The sequence below is a fragment of the Aquarana catesbeiana genome, linkage group LG01 (genome assembly GCF_042186555.1).
Source record: "Aquarana catesbeiana isolate 2022-GZ linkage group LG01, ASM4218655v1, whole genome shotgun sequence".
In the NCBI taxonomy this organism is placed as follows: domain Eukaryota; kingdom Metazoa; phylum Chordata; class Amphibia; order Anura; family Ranidae; genus Aquarana; species Aquarana catesbeiana.
In genome coordinates, this window is record NC_133324.1 from 963,182,984 (window position 1) to 963,199,423 (window position 16,440).

Here is a 16,440-nt window from a genome sequence, read left to right on the forward strand (position 1 = left end):
AATAGCTTGGGGTGTCTACTTTCCAAAATGGGGTCATTTGGGGGGGGTTTGTGCCACCTGGGCATTCCATGGCCTCCGAAACTGTGATAGGTAGTGAGGAGTAAAATCAAAAATGTACGCCCTTAGAAATCCTGAAGGCACTGATTGGTTTTCGGGGCCCCGTACGCGGCTAGGCTCCCAAAAAGTCCCACACATGTGGTATCCCCGTACTCAGGAGAAGCAGCTAAATGTATTTTGGGGTGCAATTCCACATATGCCCATGGCCTGTGTGAGCAATATATCATTTAGTGACAACTTTTTGTAATTTTTTTTTTTTTTTTTCGTCATTATTCAATCACTTGGGACAAAAAAAATGAATATTCAATGGGCTCAACATGCCTCTCAGCAAATTCCTTGGGGTGTCTACTTTCCAAAATGGGGTCATTTGTGGGGGTTTTGTACTGCCCTGCCATTTTAGCACCTCAAGAAACGACATAGGCAGTCATAAATTAAAGGCTGTGTAAATTCCAGAAAATATACCCTAGATTGTAGGCGCTATAACTTTTGCGCAAACCAATAAATATACACTTATTGACATTTTTTTCTACCAAAGACATGTGGCCGAATACATTTTGGCCTAAATGTATGACTAAAATTGAGTTTATTGGATTTTTTTAGAACAAAAAGTAGAAAATATCATTTTTTTTCAAAATTTTCGGTCTTTTTCCGTGTATAGCGCAAAAAATAAAAAACGGCAGAGGTGATCAAATGCCATCAAAAGAAAGATCTATTTGTGGGAAGAAAAGGACGCAAATTTCGTTTGGGTACAGCATTGCATGACCGCGCAATTAGCAGTTAAAGCGACGCAGTGCCGAATTGTAAAAAGTGCTCTGGTCAGGAAGGGGGTAAAACCTTCCGGGGCTGAAGTGGTTAAACACTTCAGCCCCGGAAGGATTTACCCCCTTCCGGACCAGAGCATTTTTTTGCGATTCAGCACTGCATCGCTTAGCTGACAATTGCGGGGTCGTGCGATGTGGTACCCAAACAAAATTTACGTCCTTTTTTTCCCCACAAATAGAGCTTTTTGGTCACCTCTGCAGGTTTTTTTTTTGGTGCTAAAAAAAAAAAAACAAAAAAAAAAAAAAAACAAAAAAAAAAAAAAAACACACCCCACTAATTTTTCCTCAGTTTAGGCCGATATGTATTCTACATTTTTTTTTTTTTTCTTTTTACCAAAAACACAATAAGCGTATATTGATTAGTTTGCACAAAACATATATAGCGTCTACAAAATAGGGGATAGATTTGCGGCATTTTCATTAAAATAATTTTTTCTCTTCACTTGTAATGGCAGCGATCTGCGATTTTTATCGGGACTGCGACATTATGGCGGAAACATCGGACACTTTTGACCCCTTTCTCATTTATACAGCGATCAGTGCTGTAAATAGCCACTGATTACTGTATAAATTACATTGGCAGGGAAGGGGTTAAACACTAGGGGGAGATCAAGGGGTTAAGTGTGTCCTAGGGAGTGATTCTGTGGTGGGATGGGCTACCACTAACATGACAGCGATCACTGCTCCTGATGACAGAGCAGTAGATCCCTGTCATGTCACTTGGCAGAACAGGGGAATGCCTTATTTACCTGAGCATCTCCCCATTCTGCCTCTGATTGCAGGCCACCAGCAGGTGCGCGCAAGGTGGCAAATTCAAAGGGACGTACAGGTATGCCCATTTGCCTGTACGAGCCATCCTGCTGATGTGTATCTGTGTGCGGTGGTTGGCAAGTGGTTAACAAAAAAAAATACATAAAAATCTGAAAAAACACAACCTGTAAGGCATTTTACACAACAAAAACATCTGTGCTTTTCCAGCAAAAAAAAAAAAATGGCTCTTGTGCTTAAGAGTATGAGCTCTAAAGCTTTCCATACTAGATATGGCAGCCATTTCTAGCAGATGGTACACAGTCTTCAAGTAATTACCCTCATACTTTTCAGAGTTACACTATGAAGTTAAGATAATGCAAGAAAAGAAGCTTTATGTCAGGTCACCCGAGTCCAGGTGACAGATGCACACGGTTGGAGTCAGGCGTGCACCGCCAAGGTAGTGGACCCTATGGCTGACTGCTGCGGATGGAACTCTGGGTGGTTCAGGAAGGCAGGTCCACTGGAGCACCAACACGGATCCCACTGGGAGCTAGAGCATAAGATTCCCCAGGGCACGGAGTCTAAGAGCCAGCAGGTGTTCACCAGAGCCTCTAGTGGTGAGGATGGACTGTGCTGCAACTAACTCCAGGTCGCGGCCCCCAGGGTTTCCCAGCTCATGCTCACAGGCTACAGGAGGACAGAGAAGAACATAAGCAAAAGATTGCCGCTCCAATCTCTCAAATCCGTATCAAGACACCCGCCCTAATGGAACTCACAGGTGCTGGCTCTGCACAAGCTTGTGGAAAAAAAAATATCCTGGATGAATAAGCGCCATGATGGGGCGTGAAACATGTTAGCTATCTTTCCTGTTCCTCCCTGTACATGAGGTGACTGCATTTGGATTTTATTTCTTCATATCAATAAAGAGGTCTTCTATAGTGTGCGGCCGTCTAGTATATTTTCCCTTTGGACAGAGAAGAAGCAGCAGCCCAGGACAACAAGGGATAGTAAGGAGATAAGTCAAAGGTCAGGGCGGCTAGCAGACAAGGATAGGCAGAGAACACGCCGAAAGGTCAGGGTCACAAGCAAGCTGGGATAGTCAAAAAAACAAGCCAAGATCAGTTAACAGGTTCAGCCATAGGACACAGAGCAATGAGCACACGGAAGCCAAACACCACAATATTAATCAGCAGAGCTGGCTTGTAGTGCACAGGTTAATATAGAGTTCCCCGATAGGGGCTGGGGTGGAGCCATGCTTTGAGGAGAGATTACTTAAGCAGCCAGGTGAGAGTGGCTGGCCTCTTAATCTGAACACATGGAGAGGTAAGCTGACAGACAAACATAACTGCACAACCATGACACTATATGAAAAATAAAATACCGTATTTATCAGCGTATAAACACGCGCCGGCATATAACACGCACCCCAAGGAGGTAGGAGGGAAGTTTAGGAGGGAATTTTAAGGGGAAAAAAAACTCACGTTTAAATGCCCATCAATGCAGCCTTGTCAGTGTCCATCATTGCCCCTGTGTCATTTGCAGACAGTCTGTACACTGTCAGTACCTTGCCATTTAAAAACGGCGCCGCCGAGATACAGAGCTGGATGTCCTGTATATCTCAGCGGTGCTCGGCCGCTCTCGGCAGCTCACGCGGGACCGCGAGAACAGCCGAAAGCCGCCAAGAGCGGCTGAAAGCCGCCGAGAATGGCCAAAAGCCGCCGAGAGGCTCACAATCGGTGGGGGATTGGCGTATAACACGCACCCACGATTTTAAGGGGAAAAAAAAAAAAGTGCGTGTTATACGCCGATAAATACAGTAAAAATCACAAAGAAAAATCAAAAAAATATAATTGGGTTAGGCCAATAGTCTGATACTGCTACAGAAAGACAGCTTGGGACTTTAATTGAGGCACATATAACAATGTTCCTCCATCCCTAATTTATATGAGAAAGCTAGGAGGTTAGGGACTTTAAATGAGGTGCGTAGCTCAAAATTGGTATATAGTGTTGCATATGAACATATTCTTAATCCATATACAGGAAAAATAAATAACACAAAGAAAATTAAAAAAATATGAATTAGGTTAAGCCAATAGTCTTAGACTGGAATATTCAGTACACCCAAGGTGCTGAGGCATAGAAATCTACCATAACAATAAGATCTACCCTGAGTGGTCTCAGTCTACACCCAAACAATAGACAGAGGGGGAGCTGAGAACAATGGTGACAGGATTTAGTAATTGCAGTAAATAGTAGAGGGGATCACCTAGATTAACATTTGACAGTGACAATGGCTTCAAATCCAACACTGAAACAATAGTAGGAGGTAAATACCTAGATAGACAATGGCTTCAATTTCCACCATCTATCTTTGCAGTTTTATCTGCCTGGAAAGACACCAACTACTGGTAATATTGTGTGTTGATTGCAATGAATATTAAAAATATAGACAAACTCCCATAGGTATGCCAGAAGAAACTTAATATCGTTATATTCTGATCCACTGACCATACACAGCTTTAAAGTTTTTATATTGCACAGAAAAACAAGTGCAACTATAATTTATCCATAACTGTATTCACTTTAAGCATCTTCGATCAATTTCAATTTTTCAAAAAATATGGATACTAAAACGTGTACATTACCAAAAAAGTTTAATCTGCCAACCCACAAAAACAATATTTTCTTACATTATTAACAGAACAAACAAAAAAATGAAACAAACAAAACACACATCCTGTTCAGTCTATTAGCCTTATTAAACTGACCAGATTTTAATGATTATTTCCATATACTTTTCACATAAAAATTCAGGATATATAAATATAACAATGAAAAATTGGTACATTCTCCTTTTAGAGTTATTATAATACCACCCCCCCCCCCCCCACTAAAACAAGGTACCCACTTCAAGTAAATAGTATTGCTGTGGTGGCAATCACTGCTTGTAATCTGGATCAGCTTAAACCCCCCCAAAAATACTTTACTTTCATAAACAGATCTAGGGGTTGTGGTGAAGATATTATCAGACTTGTATAACCAGTGGTAATAGGATCAGACAAGTGGAGATCCATCCACAACAACTTTTTGGGTACAGTAAAATTACCTGAATATGGAAATCCAGCAATCTAATAATTTACAAGGTCATTATCAGTCATTTTATATTATCCAACCTAATACAGAGTATCTGGGAATTTCATGCATTTCCTCCACATTGGGTCTAGGATTACTTATGCCTTGCTCAATAAGATCTGGCAGCATGGGGTACACTGGTGAGGCCACCTCCTTACCTTTACCCTCAAAAAAACTATGCATTTTACAAATGTCTTGTTCTTCATTTTAAAGAACCCCACCCCCCCCCCACACACCAATGTGATCTGGGTCTGTCACAATGGCACACTTTGTTTTTTTGTAATACCAAAGTGAACATTTAGATAAAAGTGGGCAGATGTGGAAACAAAAAATAAATACAATGTGACAGTAAAGATAGAAATATCATTTCAATCAAAGTTCCTTTGGATCTCTCTAATGAACATATAAATTTTGGAGCACATGGGGGATTCCTAGCAGTCCCATTCTACTAAAAGTTAATAGTAATGCAGCACCATAGCAGAAAAGTGTGTTTTATCCTCAAATGTTATATGTAAATCATCTGCTTGTATAAGATTTGTGTACACCACAAGAGTCTGCAAAGCATTTGTGAAGCTTTTGGTGATCAAGAATCTTTGTTTAAATTAAAACTTCAAATTCAGGGCCCATTCACAAAAAATGTCAACCTTTTATGGCAGTTTATTGGTTTTCCCCTTTTTTTAGTCTCCAAGATTAACATAGTTCTATGCTACTTTTAAGATTGTATACTGTATTTATAATCTATATCTGGAAGAACATGTGTTTACTGATAGAGGTTTTATACATGATCTTGAAAATAGATTTTACATGGTTAAAGCATGGCAATGTATTTTACTTTAGAATTTTGAATATTTGAAATGTAGTGGCTTGATTTTTTTTTAATTTTTCATTTATTAAAATCCTTCAGATAACTTATTTTCAGACTCAGGTATCAACCCTCCACAAAAAAAAATAAAAACAGAACACAAACTCCATTGATATGGACCTACCTGCTCCACCCTTCTAGATCTCTTTCCAAAGTCTCCAGTAATATGTTAATGAGCAGCTCCTGTATTTTGACCAATCAGATCCTCCCATCAATTAGCAAAAGCCACTCCTCTTCCCACATATATACCCCACATACAGTATATCCAGTCCATACTGATCTTACATTTACTTGAAGCAAAAGTGAGTTTGTATTTTCATTGACTACTTCATCCGGAAACTATTTTAAGAAGAATTAACACATTGGGAAGTCTACAAAGATTCCACTAGTGAAGATCCAGTGAGATACCATCTGCACCTTCATTTTCTCATGTTAGTCATTTAAAACATTAGTTTCCTCTAAAATATTAGGATCTTTTTAGAACCTGTTGTGTACTCTTTGTAACAGATAACTTAGCAGTGAGTTGGACAAAAACTCATTAATGTTCCTTAAATTTAGGATTTTTTTTTTTTATTTCTCTTGCCATTTATGAGAAGAGTAGAGATTCATACATGGACTGGAAATCCACATTATCTTGCAATACTTTTTTTTTATATAACCAACCTCATACATGGAGATGTTCAGTCTTCATATATCTATGAAGTAAAATTAAAGAGTAAAATATTAGGTTATTTGTCAATTTCCACATTCAGCTTGTTGTGAAAGCACAATCCAATTTTTTTTTTTTTAGTACATTTGTTTTAATAGTTTGGGTTCCAAATTCCACCATTACAAAGTGATTCATTTACACGGAAGTGTTTTTTAAATTTCTCTTATGCCTTATTGTTACAATACCAGTGACATTTGCACCTCTATTAACTAGAATGTTATTTTTGACCAGCCACTCTCTACTAGTGCTGTAGTTTAGAGATCAGCTTCAACCAAAACCCATTTCTTGGTTTGTAATCTGTCAGCTTTTAACTGTCATGTATCCATCACTGGAGATGACACAGAACATGATATCTCCCCAATTGGGATTAATTTTAAAATCCTGATTATAGATGCTGGGCAATATTCAGAGGGATGTTTAATGCTGTTTGTTATCATAATTATTTCAAGAGAAATTAATCTGTATTTTCCTTTTTGTCGTGATTCCAGAATGGCTTCTAAATATCCAGGAGGTGACCAAGAACACCGTAAGGCATGTCCTTCAATTCATCACCCAGACCTCCGAAAACCTGAAGATGGAGGTATCCGAACATTTTGAAACCATCCAAGAACTTGGGACGGGTTCATATGGAAAGGTCCTCCTTGCCAAACATTGGGGTTCAGGTAAACATTGTAACTTAATTCATGTAAAGAAAACACTTAGTATTAGTTTTGATTCCATATCACATCAGCGCTATCAAAACCAATTTAATGGAACTATCGAAACAAAGTTTTAAAAAAATGCCAAATAGCCAACAGCTACAGTTTGTTTCTTGCACTTGAGTCACTGCTGAAGATTTAATCGAGCTTCTGCATTTAGTCTCTCTGTCTGCCTCAGCGGCCATCCCAACATCATCAGGACACATGGAGTTGCTTTTCATACAAGAACAGACTGTTTGTCCAGGAGGCGGCAACGGCTGGAACTCTTTCTGCTAATAAAGCAAAATGTAAGTTTGTATGAAAAATAATTTTTAGGTTAAGAAAAGGTTTAATCTTTGTCTTTAATTTCTTTAAAGTATTTGAGGTTTAGGGACTCCCCACTCATTGCAGTGAGTTAGTGGGATTGTGTATCATTTGATTTATAGGCTTGATTTTAGGTATGTAACTTTCTCAGCTGTGAAGCAAGGTTGAGAACGATGGTCCTGAATCTTTCACCAGCAATGGTGACTCTCATATTTGTATAAAAACAGGTTTCCTTTAGGCATCTTTTTGAGTGTATTGAGATAATATTTTATGTCCCTGTATGATGGATAAGTTAGACTTATTTGATTACATTTTGCCATGTTGGTGTCTAGTAACTAATTTTTCCTTTTTTTAATAGATTGGTTTAAATGAAGATACAGTGAAGCGCTGCATTTCTCAGGTAGCGAGTGCATCGCAAGAAATGGAAAAGCAGAGGGATGGTCCACCGTGACATCAAGCTGGACAATATTCTGCTAATGTACTTTGAACTTAATAATATCAAAGTGACAGATATTGGACTGGCAAGGCTCCAGGGAACCAAAGCATCATCCATGTCCTGGTTCATTCCCTACACAGCTCCGGAACAGTGTAGCCTGAAACAAGGAGATCAGTTGTTTCTACACCCGAACATTGATATCTGGTCCTTTGGTGTCATGATATACGCAGCTGACTGGATCATTAGCTTGGAAAACAGTGGGTCGTGACCCAATTTACAGTGGCTTTGCTTGGTGGCAAGTCAGAAAGAATGTGACCTTAGCCCCAGTAAAGTGGAAGAAGTTCTCTTGAAGCCAGGCAAATGTTCTGGGACCTTTTGGCCCTCAATGCTGAAAGGTGCTCAGCCATGGACATCCTAAAATATTTTCATGTGCTGTGGAAAGCAGAAATGCTTTCAGAAAACCATACAAGGAGTACTGTAATATAAATGGCCTAAAGAGGAAATGTCCATTACGGAGCTATGGCAAGTGCCGCCTCGTGTCTACCACCTGATGAGATAACTTCACTTACTATAGGAGCTGAGGTGGAAATTGCATAGGTCCTTTTAAACACCTGATAATCAAGAGGCAGACTTGATATATGCACTCTGGGGAATTGTATAAGACTTGTATCCTATGTGAAGGAAAGAACAGACATGTTAGAAAACACTTTTTGGTCATTTCTGATTTATCTACATTTTTTTTTCAAATATGGATCAAAGCATCATAAAAATGTAATTTTGGGCTAGAAATGATATGCTTCAGGAACCCAAAAAAAAAAAAAAAAAAAAATCAGTGTAGGCTAAACTCTATATGATAGGTAGGGTAGAGCAAAACATTAGGTCCGAGCATAAGTTCAAACTGCAAACACTCTGTTTAGAGAAGATCTTAACTTGAAGGATGTTTGGATGGAATTTTTCCCACCAAATGTCTCCCAATGCATTGCTTGAGCTATCGTTGGCTCAGGCAATGTTCATATACTTGACCTCTAGTCAGGTGCAAGATGTTTGCCAATGTTGGGTCTCAGTAGAGTTTCCCCCCCCCCCCCCCCCCCCATGTTGAGGGCATGTGGCCTGGTATGGTTCAGGAGGGGGAGGAACACTCACTCGTCCCCCTTTTTCTGACCTGCCAGGCTGCATGCTCAGATACGGGTGACGCCACGCCATTTTTTTTTTACATTTTGGTATGGTGTTCTCCTTAAAATTCACTGAGGGGGACTCCATGCCATTTTAAAAAAAAAAATATATATTTAATCTGTATTACTGGTAGCCGTCAATACATTACAGCCCCAAGCAAGTTTAAATGACCATTTTTTCTTAGAAATTTCATTATTGCTGAGGCATGTTCTATACATTGTACAGATGCGCCACTTTACAGGTAGACTAAGGGGACCCCCAGGCACAATGTTTAACCACTTGCTTACAGGGCACTTAAACCCCCCTCCTATCCAGACCAATTTTCAGCGCTGATGCACTTTGAATGACAATTGCGCGGTTATACAACACTGTACCCAAATGAAATTATCATTTTTTTTACCACAAATACAGCTTTCTTTTGGTGGTATTTGATCACCTCTTTTTTTTTTTTTTATCAAAAAAAAAAAAACTGCAAAGTAAAACTGAAATTTTTTTTTTTTAATTTTTTAAAATTTTTTTATATTTTGTTATAAAAAATTTAAAACTGGTCATTTTTCTCCTTCATTGATGTACGCCGATGAGGCGGCAGTGGGCACTGATGGGTGGCACTGATTGGCACTACAGATGGGCATTGATAGGTGTCACTTGTGGGCATTGATAGGTGGCACTGTGGGCACTGTTATATGGCACTATTAGGTGGCACTGATGAGGCAGATGTGCCTCTTTCACTTGGGGACTGATGTCCCTCACATCCGAGCCGGTGATCGGCTTTTTTTTTCTGCTCATGCTGTCAGCGTGACAGGATTTAGTAATTTCATAAAAAATAAGCTGCGCTATAAAATGATTTTCAAACAAATAAGTAAAGATAAAACCATTGAAAAATTGTATGATTAAACATAAAATATATGCAATATAATACCACATCAACATTATCGCCAGTGATATGTGCAAAAAAAAAAAAAAAAAAAAAAAAAGGAGACAATTAGTGAACATAACATGTGTAGCAGAATGCAAAAGCTACAGTTTATGAACACATACTCACCATATGAGATGACTTCTTATGCTGAGATCTTGAGGAATCCCTCTAGCGTTGACAGCCGTTGAAGGACCCGAGGCTGGGGTTGAGAGCCAAAGGCACGTTTTATCTCCCTAAAAAGAGATCTAAGGAGCTTGTAAGCGGCAGCTTTTCTTGTGGGTGGAGGCACTTTTGTATTGTACCCCAGCACACACCACCCACAGTGTTGAAGTTGCATGTCACCGCTGGCAGGAAGATTACAAAGTCACCCTCTAGAGGACTGTCTATTAAGTGGGCTTTTCAAATCAGCCTATTTGAGTGGACTGTTTTGCATTCTGCTACACATGTTATGTTCACTAATTGTGGAGTGGCCTGCGACTGCACGTAGGTCTGCGAGTAAGTACCTGTGTATTTTCTTGTTGTGTACCTGTGTATTGTCTTGAGTATTAGTGCCAGGAAGCTAGCTGTTAGGTAATTTGGACAGGGTATAATCCCCAATCCTCACTAAATTTAATAGGTACGATGCCCGGCGGGTGTGGAGAGGTGACTTTGTACATCTTGCTGCATGTATGCATTCCTTGATCATCCAATCGAGGGCGAATACTGCTGTGCAAAATGTAAGCACAGTGTTTCCCTGGAAGCCCAGGTTCTGAATCTGGGGAAGCAACTGTCAGCACTGAGAAGTCCCTCCATACTAAAGGAGAGCCAGGAACGTACACGGCAGGTGCCGGTAGGGGCCAGCACAGAGGCGGGTGGAGACAAAGAGGTGCAGGCACTAGCAAAGAGTAGATGGGTGACAGTCAGGAAGGGTAGAGGGGTAAGTGCCAGGGAAGCCGATCCCGGACTGGAGCATCCCAATAAGTATGCTCCATTGAGTGACATTGGTGAAACCAGTCAGGGACCAGCACTGCTGGAGCTGAGGGACTCGCCTAGCTGCCGGAGGAAGAACTCCTCCAGTGGAGAGTGGGGGCAGCGAAGGGAAAGGAAAGAGATTCTGGTGGTAGGGGACTCAATTCTAAGAAAGGACAGAGAGGGCAATCTGTAACCAAGACCTGAAGCGCCGAACAGTATGTTGTTTACCGGGCGCTCGGGTTCAGCACATCACGGATCTTGTGGACAGATTAGTGGGAGGGGCTGGGGAAGACCCAACTGTCATGGTGCACGTTGGCACCAATGACAAAGTCAGAGGCAGATGGAGTGTCCTAAAGAACGATTTTAGGGACTTAGGAGCTAAATTGAAGAAAAGGACCTCCAAGGTAGTATTCGCAGGAATTCTACCGGTACATCGAGCCACACCAGAAAGGCAGAGGGAGATTAGGGAAGTAAACAAGTGGCTGAAGAGCTGGTGTAGTAAGGAGGGGTTTGGGTTCCCGGAGGACCGGGATGACTTCAGTCGATAACCGGTACTATAGAAGGGACGGACTGCACCTAAATGAGGAGGGTGCAGATCTGCTAGGAATGAAGATGGCCAAAAAGTTAGACTGTTTTTTTAACTAGGCGATGGGGGGGGTCCAGAGGTAGAGATGGTCAGCGTGGAAGATATTCCAGAGGGTAGTATTGGGGGCATTAGCGGTAGGTTGACCAAAGCACAAAAACACAAGGCAAGTATAGTAGCAAGACCTAGTTGCAATCTCAAAACACCCAATACAAGGGCAATATGCGACCGGTCTAAACTATGTGGCATGTTTACCAATGCCAGGAGCATGGCAGACAAGATGGGTGAACTAGAGATACTGTTGTATGAGGATTTGGATTTTGTGGGAATTTCAGAGACCTGGTTCATCAGCTCTCATGATTGGCTGGCAAACATTCAAGGGTATACCCTTTACCGCAAGGATAGAGAGGGTAAAAAAAGGGGGAGGGGTATGCCTATATATCAAGAATATTGTACAAGTGAATGTGAGAGATGACATCACTGACGGAGCTAGGGAGGAGGTGGAATCCTTATGGGTAGAGCTCCAAAGGGATGAAGCTAAGGGGAACATAATACTGGGAGTATGCTATAGGCCCCCTAACCTGAGGGAGGAAGTGGAGACAGATCTATCACAATTTGGATTAGCAGCAATAATGGGAAGTGTTATCATAATGGGGGATTTTAATTATCCAGACATAGACTGGGCGGAGGGAACCGCGCATTCATTTAAGGCTCGCCAGTTCCTTAATGTCTTGCAGGACAATTTCATAGGTCAGATGGTAGACGCACCAACTAGAAATAAAACATTACTGGATCTACTGATTACCAACAATACAGACCTGATCACGGATGTGGAAATACAGGGCAATTTAGGTAACAGCGATCACAGGTCAATTCGTTTCAGTATAAATCACACAAATAGGAAACAAAGGGAAAACAAAAGACACTGAATTTCAAAAGAGCCAACTTCCCTAAACTACAAACCTTGCTAAAAAGGCATAAATTGGGATAAAATATTAGGAACAAAGAACACGGAGGAGAGATGGGTTTGCTTTAAGAGCATATTAAATAAGGGCATTAGCCAATGTATCCCATTGGGTAAAAGATTTAAAAGAGCAAAAGTCCTGGATGGCTTAACACCAATGTAAAAATGCATATAAAAGCAAAGGAGAAGGCCTTCAAAAAAATACAAGGTTGAGGGATCATCCTCAGCATTCAGACTTTATATAGAATGCAACAAGAAATGTAAAGGTGCAATTAGGACAGCTAAGATAGAACATGAAAGAGACAATCCCAAGAAATTCTTTAAGTATGTAAACAGTAAAAAAGGGAGGACAGCCCATATTGGCCCCATAAAGAATGAGGAAGGACATCTGGTTACAAAGGTTGGGGAGATGGCAAAGGTATTGAATTTATTCTTCTCAGTCTTCACAAGTGAATTGGGGGGCTTCAGTAACCAAAACTGCAGTGTTTATCCTCATGACACAACACAGGAAGCACCTCCATGGTTAACAGAGGACAGAATTAAAATTAGACTTGAGAAACTTAACATTAATAAATCACCGGGACCAGATGGCTTGCATCCGGGGATACTTAGGGAACTCAGTCACGTGATTGCCAGACCGTTGTTCCTAATTTTTACAGACAGTCTGACTGGAATGGTACCAGCCGATTGGGAAAAAGCCAATGTAGCACCAATATTTAAAAAGGGCCCAAAATACATCCCTGGGAATTACAGACCAGTTAGCCTAACATCAATAGTATGCAAACTCTTGGAGGGGATGATAAGGGACTTTATACAAGATTTTAGTAATGAGAACGGTATCATTAGCAGTAATCGGCATGGATTCATGAACAATTGTTCTTGCCAAACCAATCTATTAACCTTCTATGAGGAGGTGAGTTGCCATCTAAATAAAGGAAGGCCCATAGACGTGGTGTATCTGGATTTTGCAAAATCATTTGACACAGTTCCCCATAAACGTTTACTGTACAAAATAAGGTCCGTTGGCATGGACCATAGGGTGAGTACATGGATTGAAAACTGGCTACAAGGGCAAGTTCAGAGGGTGGTGATAAATGGGGAGTACTCGGAATGGTCAGACGTGGGTAGTGGGGTCCTCCAGGGTTCTGTGCTGGGACCAATCCTATTTAATTTGTACATAAATGACCTGGAGGATGGGATAAACAGTTCAACCTCTGTATTTGCAGACGATACTAAGCTAAGCAGGGCAATAACTTCTCCGCAGGATGTGGAAACCTTGTGAAAAGATCTGAACAAATTAATGGGGTGGGCAACTACATGGCAAATGAGGTTCAATGTAGAAAAATGTAAAATAATGCATTTGGGTGGCAAAAACATGAATGCAATCTATACACTGGGGGGAGAACCTCTGGGGGAATCTGGGATGGAAAAGGACCTGGGGGTCCTAGTAGATGATAGGCTCAGCAATGGCATGCAATGCCAAGCTGCTGCTAACAAAGCAAACAGAATATTGGCATGCATTAAAAAGGGGATCAACTCCAGAGATAAAACAATAATTCTCCCCCTCTACAAGACTCTGGTCCGGCCGCACCTGGAGTATGCTGTCCAGTTCTGGGCACCAGTCCTCAGGAAGGATGTACTGGAAATGGAGCGAGTACAAAGAAGGGCAACAAAGCTAATAAAAAGGGTCTGGAGGGTCTTAGTTATGAGGAAAGGTTGTGAGCACTGAACTTATTCTATCTGGAGAGGAGACGCTTGAGAGGGGATATGATTTCAATAAATATACAAATACCAGACTAGTGACCCTACAATAGAAATAAAACTTTCGCAGAAGAGAGTTTAACAAGACTTGTGGCCACTCATTAAAATTAGAAGAAAAGAGGTTTAACCTTAAACTATATAGAGGTTTCTTTACTGTAAGAGCGGCAAGGATGTGGAATTCCCTTCCACAGGCAGTGGTCTCAGTGGGGAGCATCGATAGCTTCAAGAAACTATTAGATAAGCACCTGAATGACCACAACATACAGGGATTTACAATGTAATACTGACACATAATCACACATACGTTGGACTTGGACTTGTGTGTCTTTTTTCAACCTCACCTACTATGTAACTATATTGTGTGTTAATTGCAATGAATATTAAAAATTATATACAAATACCCATAGGTATGCCTGAAGAAACGTAATATAGGTCATATTCTGATCCATAGATCATACACAGCGTTCTACACTAGAAAGTTTTTACATTGCACAGAAAAACAAGTACAGCTATAATTTATCCACAACTGTATTCACTTTAAGCATCTTCTATAATTTTAGATTTTTCAAAAAAATATGGATACTAAAAACATGTACATTACCAAAATTCATTAGGCTTCTTTTAGCTTTCATTTCATACAAATACAATACATTTCAATGAATCAAGTCAGAATAAACTAACATAAAACAAGGCTTTTCAAAAAAGTTGAATCTGCCAACCCATGAAAATAATATTTTCTTACATTATTAACAGAACAAACAAGAAAATGAAAAACAAAAAACACACATCCTGTTCAGTCTATAATCCCTATTAAACTGACCAGATGATTTTAATGATTCTTTCAATATACATTTCATATAAAATTTCAGGATGTATAAAACTATAACAATGAAAATGTTGTACATTCTCCCTCTAGAGTTATTCTAATACACACCCCCAACTAAAAAAAAAAAAAACAAGGTACCCACTTCAAGTAAATAGTATTGCTGTGGGGGCAATCACTGCTTGTGATCTGGATCAGCATAAACCCTCCAAAAATTACTTTACTTTCATAAGCAATCTAGGGGTTGTGGTGAAGATAATATCAAACTTGTATAATCAGTGGTAATAGGATCAGACAATTAAGTGGAGATCCATCCACAACAACATTTTTTGGGTACAGTAAAAAGGACCTGAATATGGAAATCCAGCAATCTAATAATTTACAAGGTAATTATCAGTCATGTTATATTATCCAACCTAATACAGAGTATCTGGGTATGTCCTGCTTTTCCTCCACATTGGGTCTATGATTCCTTATGCCTTGTAACATCTGGTCGCATGGGGTACACTGGTGAGGCCACCTCCGTAACTTTACTCCCAATAAACTTTGGATTTTACTCATGTGAAGGGATTTATTACCTCTTCAGTTAAAATAATTTGCCCCCCAATGTGATCTGGGTCTGACACAATGTCATACTTGGGTTTCTATTTTGTGATGTCAAAGTGAACATTTAGAGTAACGTGGACAGATAGTGGAAACAAAAAGATACAACAAATACAATGTGACAGTAAAGATAAATATAATTTCAAGGAAAGTTCCTTCAGATCTCTCCAATTAACATATAAATGTCGGAACACATGGATTCTTAGCAGTTCCATTCTACTAAAAATTACTAGTAATGCAGCATCATAGCAGAAAAGTGTGTTTTATCCTCAAATTTTATATATAAATCCTCTGCTTGTATAAGGTTTGTGTACACCACAAGAGTCTGCAAAGCATTTGTGAAGATTTTGGTGATCGGGAATTTGTTGTTTAAAGAATAACTTCAGATTCAGGGCCCAAAGAAGAATTTCAACCTTTATATCAACCGATATTGGATTTCCCCTTTTTATAGTCTCTCAGATAAATCTAATTCTAGGTTACTTTTAAGATTGTATACTATATTTACGATCTACATCTGGAAGACTATGTTTACTTATACAGATGTTTTATACATGATCTTAAAAATAGATTTTACATGGTTAAAGCGTGCCAACGTATTTGACTTTAGAATATTTGTAATGTAGTGGCTCAATTTAATTGTTCATTACATAATATTTATTTAAATCCTTCAGATTACTTATTTTCAGTTTTCAACCCTCTACAAAACAAAAGAGAATACACAAACCCAGATGATATGGACCTACCTGTCCACCCTTCTAGATCTCTTTCCAAAGTCTCCAGTCATATGTTAATGAGCAGCTCCTGTGTATTGGTCAGATTCTGACATCAATTAGCAAAAGCCACTCCTCTTCCCACATATACATACAAACATACATACCACATACAGTATATCCAGTCC